The sequence below is a fragment of the Lepidochelys kempii genome, chromosome 3 (genome assembly GCF_965140265.1).
Source record: "Lepidochelys kempii isolate rLepKem1 chromosome 3, rLepKem1.hap2, whole genome shotgun sequence".
NCBI lineage: Eukaryota > Metazoa > Chordata > Testudines > Cheloniidae > Lepidochelys > Lepidochelys kempii.
The window spans coordinates 15,503,367-15,517,238 of NC_133258.1; positions in this window are offsets into that span (position 1 = coordinate 15,503,367).

Consider the following 13,872-nt stretch of genomic DNA (forward strand, 5'->3'; position numbering starts at 1 on the left):
AAGTTTAGTGGTGGCAGTGGAAATTCCAAGGGCAAAGGATAAAATTAATTTGTACCTTGGGGAAGTTTTAACCTAAGCTGGTAAAAGTAAGCTTAGGAAGTTTTCATGCAGGTCCCCACATCTGTACCCTAGAGTTCAGAGTGGGGGAGGAACTGTGACAATAATGATCAAAACACTTCCACATAAATTGTGAATCAATGGAACTTTAATCAGATAACACATAGTCTATAAAGAAATATGGCATGATGCAATAGTAAAAGCCATTATAAAGCAACATATTATTAATGTAGTAATAATAATACCTAGCTTTTACTCAGTGCTTTTCATCCTTAGATCTTAAAGCACTTTACAAAAGAGGTCAGTATCACTGACCCTATTTTACAGATGGAGAAACTGAGGCACAAGGAGGAAAGTGACATGCCCCAGGTCACCCAGCAGGCCAGTGGAAGAGCCGGGAATTGGATAGAAGTATGAACCAGGAGGGAGAGGTATAAGTAATGCTTTTCCAAAGACCGACACTGGACCTAGGCTGTGGCCACTTTGCACTTAGCTACTGGCAAAAAGCAGCTAAAGTCTCCATATCCAGTCTCATAGACTTTAAGGCCAGAAGGGCCCATCATCGTTATCTAGTCTGACTTCATGCACATCACAGACCCCAGAATCTCATCCACCCACTCCTATAATAGACCTCTAACCTCTGATTGAGTAACTGAAGTCCTCAAATCATGGTTTAAAGGCTTCACGTTGCAGAGAATCCACCATTTACATTAGGTTAAACCTGCAAGTGACCCGGGCCCCATGCTGCAGAGGAAGGCAAAAAAACCCCAGAGTCTTTGCCAATCTGACCCAAGGGGAAATTCCTTCCTGATCCCAAATATGATGATCAGTTAGACCCTGAGCATGTGAGCAACCCCCAGCAGCCAGACATCTGGGAAAAAATTCTCTGTAGCCCTCACCATCCAGTGTCCCATCACCGGCCACTGGAGATATTTGCTGCTGGCAGTTGCAAATCAGGCAAATACCATTGTAGGACGTCCCATCATATCATCTCCTCCATAAACTTATCAAGCTCAGTCTTGAAGCCAGTTAAGTTTTTTTGCCCCCACTGCTCCCTTTGGAAGGCTGTTAAAAACCTTCACTAATTTCAAGCCTATACTTGTTGATGGCCAGTTTATATCCAGTTGTTCGTGTGTCCACATTGGTACTTAACTTAAATAACTCTGCTCCCTCCCTGGTATTTAGCCCTCTGATGTATTTATAAAAACCAATTATATCTTCCCTCAGCCTTCTTTTGATTAGGCTAAACAAGCCACGCTCTTTGAGTCTCCTCTCATTAGGTAAGTTTTCCATTCCTCGTACCATCTTACTAGCTCTTCTTTGCACCTGATTCAGTTTGAATTCATCTTTTTTAAACATGGGAGACCAGAATGGAACATAGTATTCCAAATGAGGTCTCAATGCATTCACAGAATGATCTCTCAATGCAGGAGGATACTCCACTGGCATGGAGTTATTGTTGCCGGTCCTATGCACACCATCCCTTCCCTGCATAGGCTGGTGGCCAAGAATATGGATGAATGGTTGAAGTGTCTCAGCATTCTGGATGCTGCTGCTATAAAGTCCATTGGGCCATAGGCAGCAAGCATAATTTAAAGCAGACCTTCAACTGCTACAATGCCAGGGAACTGTATCAGCTCAAAGCCAGCCCAGGGGAGTGCAAAGGTATCTTAAAGCTATATTTACAAGGCTAGTGAGTTTGTTTTGTGCTTTGCAGACACAACTCAGTATCTGAGCCAGTATCTTTAGTAGAGTTTAGTATTCTCATCTGTCTAATTTCTAAGAGAGAAATCTAACATGGTTTATACGTTATCTTCCATTGAGTCTTAGGCTCTTTTCCTGATTGATGCTGAGCAGCTGCATAATTTACAGAAATCAGGGGGATTTGTGGGGTTGCTCAGCACATCTCAGGAACTGGCTCTAGTTAATCATCTTTTCTGAGTCATCACTAGACTTTGACGGCATGTAAAATCAATAGCCATGCAACCCAGAGATGGCTGCATTTTTACGGTACTTTATGTAGTCGTATCGCTAGGATCCTACTAAATTCACAGCCATGAAATCTGGTCTCCCCCCATAAAATCTGGTCTTTTGTGTGCTCTTACCTTATACTATACACAGATTTCACAGTGTGAGAAGGCCCAGCTTGACAAAGCCCTGGCTGGGATGATTTAGTTGGGGTTGGTCCTGCTTTGAGCAGGGGGTTGTACTAGATGACCTCCTGAGATCCCTTCCAACCCTGATATTCTATGAGACTGGTATTTCTCAAATTGGGGGTCCTGACCTGAAATGGAGTTGCGGGCAGTGGGGGGGCACAAGGTTATTTCAGGGGGCCAGAGAGCAGCAGCTGTTGGCTGGGAACCCAGCTCTGAAGGCAAGGCCCCGCTAGCAGCAGTGAAGAAATAAGGGTAGCAGTACCACAACCCCACCTACAATAACCTTGTGACCCCCCCCCCAACTCTTCTTGGATCAGGACCCCTACAATTACAACACTGGGGAATTTCAGATTTAGATGGCTGAAATAATGAAATTTATGATTTTTAAAATCCTATGACCGTGAAATTGACCAAAATGGACAGTGTGTGTGTTAATTACAGTGGAATAAATGTGCCCAGGGAACCGAAGGTGTGAACATGGCCCTGTCACTGTACAACACTAAACAGCCAAATATGGTTTGGGGTTTTGAGTACAGAGATCTTGTCCTGCTTAATCCCATAGCAACAATCATCATAAAAGAACACCTTTAAAACACTTCATCAAAGATACAGAAAAAAAAGAAAAACAGGGAAAGCATGTGAAATGTAAAGTATTAAGTGAGGCTTCTATTTGACCAACATCCCTTATTTCCATTTCCTTAGGCACTAGGCCTGTCTAATTGTCTTTTAGATGGTACTAAAGATGGCAGTAACTGCCTCTTTGGGGGAAAAGCGATGTTAGTTGAGATGAGCTGGAGCTGTTGTCGTTACTGTTGCTAAAATCTGATCCTGTTTCCCTGAAGACAAAACAAGAGCAACAGACACAAAGGGCAAAAGGCAAGATCAGCACAGATAGAAAATGCAGCTTCTGTCTCTAGTGCTGCTTCTTACCTGCAGCCTTGCTGCTGGGGAAAAACAGCCCCCCAGGACATGATCTGATCAGCCACTCCAAGACTTGTCAAACTTGTATCAGCCATCAGACTGTTTTGGGCATTGTTTTAGCTGCCTCTCTGGTCATAGGCCCACAGCAGCATAGGAAGAGAAGGTCTTGGCTGGGTAAGCCAGACTCTTTCTAGACAGAAGGCAAAAGGAAGGAGAAGGAAAAAAAGGTGGGGGAAGGAATGGGGCACATGATTGGGAGGTTGGTGACAGCAGGAACCATAGAATCATAGAATCATAGAATATCAGGGTTGGAAGGGACCCCAGAAGGTCATCTAGTCCAACCCCCTGCTCAAAGCAGGACCAATTCCCAGTTAAATCATAAAAACCAAAGCTGGTTGAAGTTCTGATGCCATCTGGGTCTCTCTTTCTGGCCAGGACTGGGCAGGACATCTCTCTGGATCAAGGCAGTGAAGGTCCAAAGGTGTCACAATGGATCCCAGAAGATAGTGAGGAAGCTCATTCCCAGCTAGCTAACTTGATTCTTACCCTGAAGTCTTTTTTAAGGACCCCAAAAGGGAGTGACAGGTGAAATATCCTATCCCCTCATTATTTTCTCCACCATTTAGGTCAAATTTCCAGCACACCAGTTCTGGTCCATTGATTTCTAGTCCTACACTGCTCTGGTTCGTGAGAAATGATCTCAACACAGTCCTTGGGTGGTCTTTTTGTCTTAAATTTTTGCTGATTTTTATAAATAATTTTAAGTAAGAGGCTGAGCTGGACTTTTCTTACATTGGACAATTTAGAGCACAGGCCTGTACACAGCAAAAGCATTTAAGTCATTGGATCAAAGGTGCTTCATAAATACAAGATAAGTACATGAGATGAACAAAATTAAGTGGTCTTTGATCACAGGATCATAAAGATATACAAATTAGCGATGGAAAAGCCTTATTAAATCACTTAGTCTAGCTCCTGACAATGCTTCATTGTTTCTGTGATATATTTTCTAGTGAGTTGTCGAGTCCAGTTTTAAATGCTTCAAAGCAATGTGGCTTCCCCCATTTCTCTTGGGATACTTTCAATGATATATCACCTGGTACTTGCAGTCTTTTAGACAGGAGATTATCCTGTAAGAAATCAAAAATATATTTCCTTAATGAACTCAGAGGCAGTCCCATATCTCCATGGAAATTCAAGGTACCATCAGCTGAAGTGAGAGACAACAAAATTATCTTCTGGAAAGATTAATTTTTACATCCAGATTTCTCCACTGAGCTAGAAGTCTTTCAAAACACCAAAACAAAACACATACCAGGAGACATATTAAAATAGGTGCCTAAATTATCCTCACATTTACACTGGTTTTACATCACTGCAGCTTGATTGCTTTCAATGAAGTTTCTTCTAAATTATAGTGATTTGGGAGAACAATTGAGGTGAAAGACACATGAATCTGTGGCATTTCACACCAGCAGAGAATTTAGACCCTAGATTAAATTATATTTTTAATAGAAAATCTTGAGTTTCTTCTAATGGATTCCATATGAAGGACAAAAGTAGATTTTATGATGTTCCTTCTCCCACTCATCCCTGGCACTTTGCATAATACAGAACTTTAATCAATTTTTTTTTTTCAATTTGGGATTGCTCAGAATCAAGATAATGAAATGTACTGATGGCCAAGCATCTACAATGATTGTACAGGCAATGCTCACAGCAGATATTTCTTGATATATATTTGTCAACAAGATCAGCAAAGCTATAAAGTTAACAATATTGATGAGGAAGAAAGACATGATAGCTATCATTGCTTGAATGTGGGCCTCCACGCAGGGGCTCCTGACACTGCTTGAGTTGTTTTGCATCTGCCGGGTGTGTTTCCAGAGAGAAACCAACAACAGAAAGACTGAAATGATGAATATGGTGAACGCCATGGAAAATCTAACGCCACAGAAAAAAGTACGTGAGACACAGATGTTTACGCTGTGACATTTTTCGCATTGTAATGCCTTTTGAAGTTGGAATTGAAGTAATTATACTCTATTTTGTAAATAGTATTAAGGAAAGGGAGGCTGCTGAACAAGGATAAAAGCACAGAACCCAGGAGCAACTATGGCACCAGCTTGGAGATTTTAAATTTTAGACAGATGAAGAGGGGGTGGCTGAAGTTTGCAATTTTCACACAGTAAAATACATACAAGCAGGCGGCATACCATTGATTGGAAAAGTTCAAAAACCAAGTAACAGCTCTGAATGCTTGGAACACGGAGTTCTGGTAATAGATCTCTTGGAAAAATGTTGAGCAAAAAGTCTGTAATGTTGTTTTGAGCAAGAAGCAAAATCTCGAGAATGCCAGGACAGCCAAGATATTATCACTTGAGGACAGGCACCTGCACTTGACACGCCCAACACAATTCATGGCCACAATGAAAGAATTTATCCACATCCCAACAAAAGCCCCAGATACTAAGATTATCAGGACAGTTATGCTTGATTCAGTGATGTCAGCCTCTTTTACAAAGTTACAATTATTGTGTCCCATTCTTTAAGAAAGTTCTGTCTCTGAAACAAACATTCGTCACGCAACATTTTACTGTTGGAATGTGGTTGACAGATGCACTATCCTCTTGTCTGTATCACCTATAGACAACACAGCTTTATATAGTTGGAAAAACAAACCCTTCAGAGATGTCTCTTCATAATGAAGCATCTGCTTGACCAGGAACGTAAATGTGTGGTGTATTCTCTTACAATCTATTGGTATCACTCATTAATATTTGCATTTTCATTCTGAAGAGCTGTGTACAGAGTAAAAACAATCTTAAAATGATCTTTTGGGATGCCTTCTGTTTATGCCAGAATAATACAAACTAAATAAAACATATACCACATAACCCACTAGAATACTACATTTGTGTACATTAATTTTCTAGTCTGAAATTTGAATTACTTCAATACATTTACACAGCTGAAAAATAAAGATGTGCGTTACTGGAGAAACCAGAGGAATAAATGCATTGCTATTATGAAACAGGGATGGGCCTGAGTTGCCAAGTTCAGATCTGGATTTGGATGTCAACATTCCTAAAAGTTCAAGAGCATTTGAATCCAGGCCTTGGTTCAGCCTATTTAAAAGACAGCTGTCAGCTGCAAAGTCCAGATCTGGATCCCAACTTTTCCAGATTTCAGTGGTGTTCTGATCCGGTGATTTGGTTTTGAACCACCTCTAGTACTAAATAATAGCAGAAAGAGAGGAAACTTCACAGGTCAGATTTTATTATTTTAAAGTAAATACTCCGCACGGTCAGTCTGCAATGTGTTTAGTCTGATGCAAGGAATGAAAAGTTCACCAGGCCTGCCTGGCTTCCCACAAAACATTGAAACAAGTTCAAGGTCTTGGTCCCTATCTTCAAGGTGCTCAAAGTCCTGAACCTCGGCGTATCTAAAAGATTACCTAATGCTCCAGCGTGAGGACTATGGTTGACAACTCCACTCTCCTCAACCTGCCTGCTCAAACACAGAGCAGTATGTATGTATTAAAAAATCCCTACCAAAACCTTACAAGGCACACACTGTTTCCCTCGGTAGGATGAAGATGAGAGAAAGAAGGAACCACACGTGACGCATGTTACTTAATTAGCTGAATGCACAGTTGGAAGGTGCTCAGATACTACGGTGATATGGCTGGCCCATAAACCTATACAGAATTCAATGGCAACAAACTACAATTAATGCAGAGTGAAGGCAGCCGGGGGTATGTTGTCCCCTTGCAAAAGGCTGAATTGAGTAAAACTCAGATTTCTGAAAACCAGGAAATGCCTAGGTAACCTTAGCTCTTCCCTCTTTCAGCAATGCCCCAATAGGCCCAGTAGCACACACCCCTTTACTCTGCCAACCTCACAGTTGCTGAAATGTACAAATGCTTCACCTCCTTTTCCAGCCCATTTATTCTCACCCACAGGATTCCCTCAATCCTATTAAAGAACAAAACCGCAAAAGCCACCTCAACAATATGCCCATGTCACCTACCCTCTGTTCTCCTGGAGTTGGCAGTAGCCAGCAGGAATTATTTGCATACACGCCAAGTGCAGTCAGTGTGTTAGGTGTGCCCCCACTAAAAGGTGGAGGCAGTGGCTGGCAGAGACAGCTCATACCTGCTGATACGGGGGGACACAAAATGTAAAGGGGGGGGGCATATGACCACTCCATGTGTCCCCTCTGGAAGGAACCTTCCAGCCCCACCTCCCTAGGCCAGGGCTGGGGCCGCAGGAGTGGGGAACACCTTCTTCTTGGCCAGACCAGGGAGGCCCACAGTGCCCCAGTGTCTCCCCGGAGCTCCTGCACCCTCACAGACACCTGAGCAATGCCCCTAGATTGGACTGAGCAGAGGGAACCCACTCCTGGTGCCTTCCCCAGTGACACCCTCCCCCTTCCCAGCCCTACTTGCAGGGGGCGGGGAGGCGGGCTCTGTCCTTCTCCTCTGTGCCTCTCCCCAGCATGTTTCTGGCTTGCTCGGCCCCACTCCCTGGTAGCCAGGCCTGGGCAGGAAGTAGAGGGGGTGGGCCGCAGCTACCTCCCCAGCCGGGCTTTTCCAGGCAGACGCTGCGCTGCACGGAGGCAGCGACCTGGAGTGGCCAGCCTCCCCTTGCTGAAGCCCCAAGGCCCTTCCACCCCTAATACCACTCCCCTACCAAAAAGCATTCACATGCTTTATTCCCCCATGAATACTTTGGTTACATTCCCCCCAGAGTAAATTACCACTCATGACTCTCAAATCGCAGCAGCCTCCAGTCACTCAGCTCAAAACCCCTTTGGTCCTAGGTGGGGTGGGGGCTTGTGATGAATGTATTCTTAGATGTAGAATCATAGAATCGTAGGACTGGAAGGGATCTTGAGAGATCATATAGTCCAGTCCCCTGCACTCATGCCAGGACTACGTATTCTCTAGACCTCCCACAACCTCCCTAGGCAATTTATTACAGTGCTTAACCACCCTGACAGATAGGAAGTTTTTCCTAATGTCCAACCTAAACCTCCCTGGCTGCAATTTAAGCCCATTTCTTCTTGTCCTATCGCTCAAGGGTTAATGAAAACAATTCACCTTCCCTCTTCCTTGTAACTACCTTTTATATACTTGAAAATGATTATCATGTCCCCCTTCAATATTCTCTTCTCCAGACTAAACAAACCAATTTTTTCAATCTTCCCTAAGAGGTCATATTTTCTAGATCTTTAACCTTTTATGTCACTCTTCTCTGGACTTTCTCCAGTTTGTCCACATCTTTCTTGAAATGTGGTACCCAGAACTGGACACAATACTCCAGCTGAGGCCTAACCAGCATGGAGTAGAGCAGAAGAATTATTTCTCATGTCTTACTTACAACACTCTTGATAATACATCCCAGAATGATGTTTGCTTTTTTTGCAACAGTGTAATACAGACTTTTATTTAGCTTGTGATCCATCGTGACCACCAGATCCCTTTCTGCAGTACTCCTCCCTAGGCAATCATTTCCCATTTTGTATGTGTGCAACTGATTGTTCCTTCCTAAGTGGAGTACTTTGCATTTGTCCTTATTGAATTTCATCCTATTTGCTTTAGACCATTTCTCCAGATCATGTTGAATTTTAATCCTATCCTCCAAAGCACTTGCAACCCCTCCCAGTTTGGAATCATCCACAAACTTTACAAGTGTACTCTCTATGCCATTATCTAAAGCACTGATGAAGATATTGAACAGAACCAGACCCAGAACTGATCCTTGTGGGACCCCATTTAATATGTCCTTCCAGCTTGATTTATGATTATTCTTTGGGAACAGTTTTCCAACCAGTTATGCACCTACCTTATAGTAGCTCCATCTAGGTTGTATTTCCTTAATTTGTTTATGAGAAGGTCATGCGAGACAGTATCAAAAGCCTTACTAAAGTCAAGATATACCACGTCTACGACTTCCACCCCTTCCCTCCCCCCCATCCCCCATTCTCAAGGCTTGTTACCCTGTCAAAAAGCTATCAGGTTGGTTTGACAATTTATTCTTGACAAATCCATGCTGGCTGTTACTTATCACCTTATTATCTTCTAGGTTTTTACAAACTGATTGCTTACTTATTTGCTCCATTATCTCTCCGGGTACAGAAGTTAAGCTGACTGGTCTGTAATTCCCCGGGTTGTTCTTATTTCCCTTTTTATAGCTTGGCACTACATTTGCCCTTTTCCAATCCTCTGGAATCTCCCCCGTATTCCATAACTTTACAAAGATAATCGCTAATGGCTCAGATACCTCCTCAGTCAGCTCCTTGAGTATTCTAGGATGTTCAGGCCTTTCCCTATCTTAGCCTGTGATCCTACCTCATTTTCACTGGCATTCACTATGTTAGATGTCCAGTTGTAACTAAACTTGGTGGAAATTGAAACAAAGAAGTCATTTAGCACTTCTGCCATTTCCAGTCATTGTTTTCCCCCACAAATTGAATAACAGGGCTACCATGTCCTTGGTCTTCCTCTTGCTTCTACTGTATTTGTAGAATGTTTTCTTGTTACCCTTTATGTCTCTAGCTAGTTTAATCTCATTTTATGCCTTGGCCTTTCTAATTTTGTTCCTACATACTTTGTTATTTGTTTATATTCATCCTTTGTAATTTGACCTAGTTTCTACTTTTTGTAGGACTCTTTTTTTGAGTTTCAGATAATTGAAGATCTCCTGGTTAAGCCAGCAAGTTCTCTTGCCATACTTCCTATCTTTCCTACGCAGTGGGATAGTTTGCTCTTGTGCCCTTAATAATATCTCTGAAAAACCGCCAGCTCTCTTGAACTATTTTTACCCTTAGACTTGCTTCTTATGGGATCTTACCTATCAACTCCCTGAGTTTGCTAAGGTCTGCCTTCTTGAAATCTATTGTCTTTATTTGGCTGTTCTCCCTCCTACCATTCCTTAGAATCGTGAACGCTGCCATTTCATGATCACTCTTACCTCAGCTGCCTTCCACTTTCAAATTCTCAACTAGTTCCTCCCTGTTTGTCAAAACCAAATCTAGAACAGCCTCTCCCCTAGTAGCTTTCTCCACCTTCTGAAATAAAAAAATTGTCTCCAATACATTCCAAGAACTTGTTGGATAATCGATGCCCTGCTGTGTTATTTTCCCAACAGATGTCATAGTTAGTTTTAAGTCTCCCATCACCATCAAGTCCTGTGCTCTGGGTGATTTTGTTTTTAAAAAAGCCTCATCCACCTCCTTCCTGGTTAGTAGTCTGTAATAGACCCCAACCATGACATCACCCTTGTTTTGTATCCCTTTTATCCTTATCCAGAGGCTTGCAACATATCTGTCTCCTATTTCCATCTCAGCCACAGTCCGTGTGTATACATTTTTGATATATAAGGCAGTATGTTATCTGAAGGGTGAATTCACAGCCAGCAGGAGGTCTGCAGTTCATGCAGTCTTCAGTATCTCTAACAGTACAAGGCAGCAGAAGGAAACCAGTTTTTTGAGTGGGGCCTGTAACTTGGGAGCCCTTAGGTCAAACGAGCCAAAATATGATTGGATGCTACCCCTCACCCCCCCCGCCTCAAATTAAAAAAAAAAAAAAAGCCTGAGTAATCATTTATATTTTAGAGCACTCCACAGGAGTTGAGTTTAAAGCCTATAAAATGGTGGGAATGGAAACCCTCTAGCTGTTTTTCTGTGTTGGTTCCTACACAGTGTAAAAATGTACTTTTTTCTCAAATACCATTCTTCCTTAGGGTCCCCCAAATATGTTGTGGGTGCCATGCACTATCTTGGGTAAAACTCGACAGATTGAAACTATTTGACCCACTAATAAATAGTTTGAGCTTTAGCTTTTGCCTTAAAAATCCCACTTAGAAACTTTTTTTAAAATGACTTTTTTTCAGGGCTTAAATCTGCAGAACCCCTTGGTCAAAGGACTCCAAATGTGGATCTCTGACCTTACCTTGCCCGCTCCTGAGGCACTCCAAATTTCAAAGGAATCCATCGAAGCACGAAGATTTTAGGGGACTTAGAATGGTTGTCCTTTAAACAGATATGATACAACTGTAGCTATAATGTGTTTCCATTGCACCACTAGAATAGAATAGAATGAGACCTGGTGTGACATATTGTATCTGCAATGTGTAACAGGGTTGTGTAACAACGTTGTTGTGTGACATATTGTATCTACAATGTGTCACAAGGCTGAAGGAGGATGTCTGGAAGGCCAGTTACCTGATTCCAGGCATCTGGGGCAGGAGACGGACATTGGGTGAGAGGGAAATGGTCTTAGGCCATAGTTAGTGACTGGGAGGGAAAGGAGTAGGAAAACCCAGGCCATTGTTCCTGCAAAGAGGGCAGAGCAATGTTCCCTCTCTCCCAGCTGGCCCCAACAGGTGTTTGAGGTTATTAGACCCACCTGAGAAATGATGACTGGGTAGGTGAATCAGACAGGAAAGTCCAAACCCAGCCAAGGAAAGCCTGCCAAGAGGAAGAATTCAGCCAGAAGGAGAGTTGAGAAAACCCTACACTGAAGGGGAAAGTTTGTAGGGTGGACAGGCCAGGTTGAAATCACCCAGTCCCAAGAAGGACTCTGGAGCCCTGAATGTAAGGGAACCAAACTTTCTTTAATAAATTAAACCGTAGGTGAGGGGAGCGTTGTTTAAAGACTCTCTGGATGTGAGTAGATTATTTCTGACACTTGGAAGGAACTACAGTCGTATGCCATGCCAAAGTGGGTGGGCTCACTGCATCCCTCTTGCACATGCTCAATGCAAGATGTTTTCTTTCTTCTCCAAAGCTGAGGTTGAGTGCAGGAGCTGCAGACCACAGCCTGGCAGCAGGATGAAAGGAATTTTTGACTGAACCAGACAGGTAGAGACTGAGAACTCAATGGAAAGATTGTGAAAAACACAGTTTGTACGCAATAGAAAACCACAAAGTGTTCTTCAGAATTCTTAGAACCAAGGAATGTCATGAGGAACTGGTAAATCAGGAAATTCTAACAGACCCCAGGCCCATCTTGAGTGTGAAAGCGTATGGCTTTACCCTGAGTGCTTTGTGATGTGCTGTGTACAGGGCTTTCAATGGGAAGTGGTTAGGAGAGATGTATCATCTATTTCTTTATCTTTTAATCTAATCTCATGTGCCTAGAATGTGGTATCTAAACTCTGTAAAAGTTTTTAAAGTACAGTGCAGACTGCTAATGTGTGAGACTGGGTCACTTATACCCACCAATAACTAAATTAGGAGCAGGTTGGAGACCCAGCATCACACTCGGCATCAGAAAGGTAAAAAGAGACCTGACCTGATCTTAAACAGAGACCAGAACTAGTCAGGTCAGTGATCTATTTAAGCTTCCAGTGCTTGGTGTGAGGACTGGGCTGCACCTATTGTTAGCCTTCAAGGCAAAATAAAGGCTGGCATAGTCTAGAGGAGAGCGTTAGAGTGGCTAGAAGGCTGGTGGGGTCAGGAATTAGATCACCCAGCTAAGCACAAACAAGACTCCCTCATGCTGGAGGCAGGGAGTAACAAAAGTGACTCACAGTCCTGTGATAGTTCTTGGGGTATTATCCTCTCCTTAACAGCAGTTTTACACTGGTGTAGCTTAATTATTTCAACAATGTTACTCCTGATTAAGGAGGCAAGTGTCACAGAGGTCACAGAAGTCACAGGACCTCTGTGACATCTGCAGAGGCCAGTGCGGCTGGCCTAGGGGCTGCCTGAGCAGCTCAAGCAGTACCTGGGCCAGCTGCACTGGCTGCTGCTGGGGAAGTATCGGGCCACGCATGCCCCCCAGCGCCAGCGGGGGTCCTGGGCTGTGCCCCCGAACCACCCCCTGCCCCAGAGCACCCAAGGTTTATATATACCCAGGGGTATATCGTACAAGTCATAGACAGCTCATGGGCCGTGAATTTTTGCTTATTGCCCATCACCTGTCCATGACTTTTACTAAAAATACCCGTGACTAAAATGTAGCCTTACTCCTGATTTGCACCAGTCTGAGAGAAGAGCCAAGAAGTAGGGTCAGTGGAGCTGAGCCAGTTTGCACTAGCAGAGAGTGGGGCAACTATATTCCAATAATCTATTCAAGAGAAAAGTTACTTTTCAATGGCTCCCATCCGAAAGACAGAGGTAGGTTTTGTTAAGTTCCTTCTCCCAAACAACCGCAGCCCCTTGCATGGTGTAGCCCCCTAGTCAATGCCTTTTTCAGTGTGTGGCAGCTCAGAATCAAGATAATGGACTGTCTCAACAGCCAAGCATCTACAGCGATTAAACAGGGAAGATTCATGTAGTTTTCGTGCATATTTATATGCATATAAACATATGTCCAGCATAACATTGATGATGGTGAAGGGCATTTATACTTTTTACTGCCAGAACATGGGCTCCGTGCTGGGGTTTGTGAAATGCTATAAACTGTTTAGCGTCTGTCAGGTGTGTCTTGAGAGAGAGAAGAGTGAGAGGCTGCAATGGTGGATATGGTGAAAGCCAGGGAAAACCTCCAAACAGAGGGGGGGAAAATGTGGCTCCAGTGTAAGTTTTTCCTCAGTTTTAAGTCCCGAGAGGTTAGAAAGAACTATTATATTGTATTTTATAAATATCACCAAAAAAAGAATTAAAGTACAGAAGCGAGGAACCACCATGGCATCAGCCTGGAGATTTTTAGTTTTAGGCTGAAGGTCACAGTCCTCACGCAGTAAAAGACAGACAGGCAGTGAACCAGGGGACAGTTCTGAGTGTT